Raw genomic sequence first — 6000 nt, 5'->3', positions numbered from 1 at the left:
TTTTCTACGCAAGGCAGTGAAGATGTGACTCACTACTCACCACCCTTCAAATCAACTTGCCGTCCTAGATGTTCTACCGATGTTCCTACATAGCTTTAAAACATTGCCCACAGCCCTATCTCCAGGTGAAATAGAAGATCTATGACCACCATTAACATGGTCAACTTTACTGGAGGCTGGGTAAAGAGGAGAATGCTGTTAGGAAAAACAAACAAACAGAAAACTACGCCTCTTGAGGACCGAACGGCCCTTTAAGTCGGAAGGAGGACTTAAGCAAGCGTGCTTTGTGAATATGAAACTGTCCTTATCCAAAGTGTCTGAGCCCTGGAAAGTTTAAATATGTGTGTGTGAATCTCCCAGCCCACGCGTTTTGTAGGCATTCTGAGAGCTTGGAGGATTTTGGAGCAGGATACCTCAGAGGTGTTGCATGGGGCACCCAAATAGCGCATGGAACACACTTAAACTAAAAAATGTCCTTTACCTGAAATTCAAATTTAACTGGGTGTCTTGTTTTTGTTTTTTACTATATCTGGCAACCTTACAAAGGTCTCATTTTGACAGTGAGGAACTGGTCCTCCAGTGTCATTGACCAGAACTGTGACCCATGTATCCACCCTTAGCAAGGGGGGTAGAACTTCCATGCATGACTTGAATCACTGTGGATAATCTCTCTGAGCCTCCTGAAGCACAGGGTCATGGGTATAAAGTAGGGCTTGTGAGCCACAGGGACGGGAGATGGGATCTAGAAAGGCAACCATCAGGGTCAGCCCATGACCATCACTGTTCCATGGTTCCATGGCTCACACCCTCTTTTCCAGTCCCAGCCAAGCACACAAGTTCTTAGGATTTAGGCTGAAGCACCTATAGAAGGACTTGGATACATGAAGCGAGGAAACATCTAGTCTGCTTTATTCTTTACTTATTTTCAGCACGTCCTTCAGTAGCCACTTCCTGTCCCTCACTTCCTTCAAGACAATGCCTCAGAGGTCATGCTGTAGAAAGTGAGCTGCCCTGCCTTGCTGAGTGATGGCTCCAGCTCTGCATCATGTGTACCTTTGGGCAAGAAGCCTCCTCTTCCCAGGCCTCCGTCTACTCCCTTGTGAGAGGGGAGTGTTACTCTAAAGTAGGAAAGTCCCTCCTCCCTCTGTCTTTTAGCGTAGCAGTCGCCTTCTGGCCCCTCCCACCTACACCAGCTTTGGCGTCTCTTAATAGTCACTCTTTCTTTCATTCTTTTCTTTCTTCTCCTTCTTCAGAGTTCTAAGAAGTGCCAGCTATATCCTGGGCACTATTCGCCAGGTGCTGCTGATAAAAGATAAATAAAATGTGTTCCCCACAGCCATCCCTGAGCTCACAGTGCAAGAGAAGAGACAGACATGCACACAGCTAAGTGCCGTTCAAGGTGGGAGTGCCACTGCAGTTATAAAGAAAGTATTAGAGGATGCCAGAGGACGGAGGGAGCAAGCACCCCTGTGTAAGGGAATCTGGGAAGAGTTTAGAGATGAACTGGGTCTGGAAAGGTAAGTAGGGCTTTACCATTCAGGTGAGGCGCCTGGTGAGCTCAGGGAGCAGTTAGAGCTTCATTTGGATGAGAGAAGTTTCCATGATAATGGCTGATGATGAAAAGAGGGGGAGGGACTGCTTCCACAGCAATGGGGATAAAAGAGCAGAACGAATCCATCAGCTGAGGCAAGCATCTAGAAGACAATTATTCCTAATGCATCAATTCTTAAAATGCCTTTCCTGGCACCATTAATTCACTTTAGGTGATATTGAAGCCTCTGAGAAAAATAGGGCTGCCAGCCATGCATCTCCTAGTGATGTGATGCAAGATCCTGGAGCAGTACTTAAATGCAATGAGAATGTGGCATCTGCCTCATTTGTAACATGGATCCCAGCAGAGTGGACATGTTCCACAAGGAGTTCCTGCCTTTCCATCTCGTGGTGTTTTATCACGTCCTCAACATAAATGAGGCGCCTGGAAGGATAAGTGGTGGCTTTCAGGTTGAAAATCAGTGTCTATTCCTTTTAGAGGGAAGCTGATATCTCCGTTTTTAAGGGTGACATGCCATTACAGAGATGCACTGAAAGGTGAAAATTCAAGCACACTCTTGAACATTCTAAGTGGCACACGAGCTAGAAAGGAGCTCTCATTAGTTGTAATGGCTCTTCAACCTTGCAATGCGGGAGAAGGACACACACTGAGAGAAAATATAACAACACGTGTTGGGTGAATAAACACACTCGCAAAGAAATCGAACAGACTGGGTTTCATTCAGTTTCAAAATGGCGCCGCCCTGTGCATCTCTGGAAAAAGGGAGCCGAGCCAAAATGTAGAGCCATGTGTAGACGGAGCTCGGATTTGTTAGACGTCTCCTTTCAAAAATGGCCATGGACAAAATGCTGGTGTATAAGCTAAAATAGCAATTACTGATGAACACTTCAACAGCCCAGGATTAAGAGGTTTAGTCTGGTGACTTTTATACACCTCAGATGATAATATTATTACAATGATTCTCTTTTTTTTTTTTTTTTTTTTGCGTTACGCGGGCCTCTCACTTCTGTGGCCTCTCCCGTTGCGGAGCACAGGCTCTGGACGCACAGGCTCAGCGGCCATGGCTCACCGGCCCAGCCGCTCCGCGGCACGTGGGATCTTCCCGGACCGGGGCACGAACCCGCGTCCCCTGCATCGGCAGGCGGGCTCTCAACCACTGCGCCACCAGGGAAGCCCTGATTCTCTTATTAACAGGAAGAAGTTGATGACTAAGCAGGTTGCTATGAAACGGGTCCAGGAATTTACACAGTTTAGTGAATGCATAGTTTTGTAGGGGGAGAAAATGAAGAAACTGGTAAGAAGAAAAATTAAAACAGTAGAAGATAATAATTTTTAGTAAGTCAGTAACTCTAAAATAATGTCTGGGTGTGTAACATACATTTTTGTTGTGTTGGTATTTGAGAGGGAGCAAATATTTGATCCTTAGCTTTTGCTATTCTGAGTATAATTGGATATATGTACTCTTTGGAAAGTAAAGAAAGGAGATATGAAAAAAAAAATGGCCATGGCACTGGGCAAGAGCATTGGGAGGGCAGTCGGATTTTCAGCAAGGGCTGTTTAGCTATCTTTATCATCATCCTATAACCATGGGCAGTATCTGGGAATGACATTCACCGAGCTTGAGTGATCTAAGAGTCTTCCTTGCAAAAGCCTCCCCAAATGAATGGACATTATAATCTCCACTTTGAGATAAGGACACAGAGAGATGGCTAAACATCATCTAGAGAGTGATAGTACCACAGTAAATCCAGGTTTTCATGAAACCAAATGGAACATCTTTCTGCTGAAGCCCAGAGAAAGTAAATGATTTGCTCAAGTTCACTAGACCCTGAAGGGGGTTGGAATTTGAACCAAGAACCTCATTTTTCTCGCTAAATTCAGATTAGGCCCTTTCAATATGCTGAGAATAGCTTCCTCTCTCCAGCCTCTTGACCCACTTTAAACTTTGTCAACTTTCCTTCAACAACCAACGTCTCTGGTATTGCTGCTCTGTCTGAAAGGGAGTAACTTGATAACCTTTAAAAGCTTTCTTTAGAGGGGGAAAAAAAACAACAACCCAGCTATACTCCTGCTGTGATCCTCAAGGCTCTACCTGCCTCTGAGCTGGCTTCCTTGGCCTCCCTTGTACCTTGGGCTTTGGTAACAAACTCTCTTTGAGGGCAGGGTGAGAAATGGTAATTCAGCCACTCACAGGGGCGACAGAAGGCAAGCCTGTAAGGTTTCCAGACAGCCAGCAGGCACAGGCCACGTTTTCAATGGATAAGAACAAAAGAGTCAAGAGTCATTTTCCCCATGTGGCCCTTATGTGAGCCTGCATGAAACAGAAAGGGAGGAGGACAGGGCGAGAGAAGGGGAGATAGAAGGAGAGATTATACCAGGAGCAGGGAATCATCAGTTTAGGCTTTTTCAAAATAAATTTAACTTTTGGGCAGAATCTTGGTTTCCAAGTAGGCTTACAGAATCTCCATTTTTCTCATTTCAAAGCTTCCTATTGCATCCAGCACTTCTACAAATATTTCTTTGTAGAAAAGCAGCAGTGTAAGAACAAAGAGGCACCATAAAATAGAAATTGGGACACAACACATTCTCTTCCAAATAGCAATATATCAAAGGCGTGGTTCTGACCCAAGGAGGGGAAGAATTCCCAAGGTGAGGTGTGGTTTGAGTTCTTCCTGACCACCTGCATGCCACAAGCTGAGAAAATATAAAAACACAGTACAGTCTCCAACATTCTGTATGTACAAGGAAGAACTGGCCAAAACTACAAGAGTCATCCCCGTGGATGGGTGGGATGTCAGGACCCAGTGGCCCAAAGCTCTGACCTCATTTTGCCATTTCCCTGCAGGTAACTCAGTTTGCTACCCACTGACCTCATTACAACACACTCTGGGGCATGCTGTCCTGCTTCCCACCTAAGACCTGAGTCTGGGCTTCCATATTTTCCTTTGTTTCCTTTAGCATAATTAAAGGAGAAGATTTTACTGAAGTCTAAGGGAGAAAGGATTGAAAATAAACTCAGTGAACATAAAGGTCATAAAGATGGGTGTAGTTGGGGGGAGGGGGAATCTACTTTTCAATCTTCACGCTTCTTTCCTGTAAAACTCCTTTAAGCTATAAGAGTCATATTTAGACACAAAAGAAGACCTCAAACCAACTTCCAACTTGAAGCTCATCAGTTAAACCCTGGGTGCAGAGGACATGGGGAGGGGGAAGGGTAAGCTGGGACGAAGTGAGAGAGTGGCATGGACATATACACACTACCAAATGTAAAATAGATAGCTAGTGGGAAGCAGCTGCATAGCACAGGGAGATCAGCTCCGTGCTTTGTGTCCACCTAGAGGGGTGGGATAGGGAGGGTGGGAGAGAGACGCAAGATGGAGGAGATATGGGGATATATGTATATGTATAGCTGATTCACTTTGTTATACAGTAGAAACTAACACATCATTGTAAAGCAATTATACTCCAACAAAGATGTTAAAAAAAAAAAAAAAGAAAACCTGGGTGCATGCTTATATATACCATGGAGTATTATTCAACCTTAAAAAAGAAGGAAATTCTGACACATGCTACAACACGGATGAAACTGGAGAGCATTATGCTAAGTAAAATAAGCCATTCATAAAAAGACAAAACTGCATGATTCCACTTACAGGAGCTACCTGGAGTAATCAAATTCACAGACACAGAAAGTACAATGGTGGTTACCACGGGCTAGGGAAAAGGGGAAATGGGGTAGTTATTTAACGGGTAGAAAGTTTCAGTTTTGCAAGATGAAAAGACTTCTGGAGAAGAATGGTGGTGATGGTTGCACAGCAATGTGAATGTACTTATACCACTGAACGTTATACTCAAAAATGGTTAAGATAGTAAATTTTATGTTATAGGTATTTTACTACAGTAAATTTTTTTTTAAACCTGGGTTACAGCTAACATCATACTCAAAGGTAAAAAGATGAAAGTTTTTCTTCTAAGGTCAGGAACAAGACAAGGATGCCCACTCTTGCCACTTTTATTCAATATAATATTGGAAGTCCCAGCCAGAGAAATTGGGCAAGAAAAAGAAATAAAAGTCACCCAAATTGGAAGAAAAGTAAAACTATCACTATTTGCAGATGACACAATATTATATACAGAAAACCCTAAATACTCCACCAAAAGGTGTTAGAACTAACAAACAAATTCAGTAAAGTTGTAGGATATAAAACAAACATAAAAATCTGTGGCATTTCTATTCACTAACAACAAACTATCAGAAAGAGAATTGAAGAAAACAATCCCATTTACAATTGCATCAAAAAGAATACAATACCTAGGAATAAATTTAACCAAATAGGTGAAAGACCTGTATGTACAATGAAAACTATATAACATTGATGAAACAAATTGAAGACAACACAAATAAATGGAAAGATATTCCATGCCCCTGGATTGGAAATATTACTATT

This window comes from Mesoplodon mirus (assembly GCF_964341445.2).
Source record: "Mesoplodon mirus genome assembly, chromosome: 19".
NCBI lineage: Eukaryota > Metazoa > Chordata > Mammalia > Artiodactyla > Ziphiidae > Mesoplodon > Mesoplodon mirus.
The sequence above is the reverse complement of the archived record's forward strand: the minus strand, read 5'-3'. Positions refer to the sequence as shown.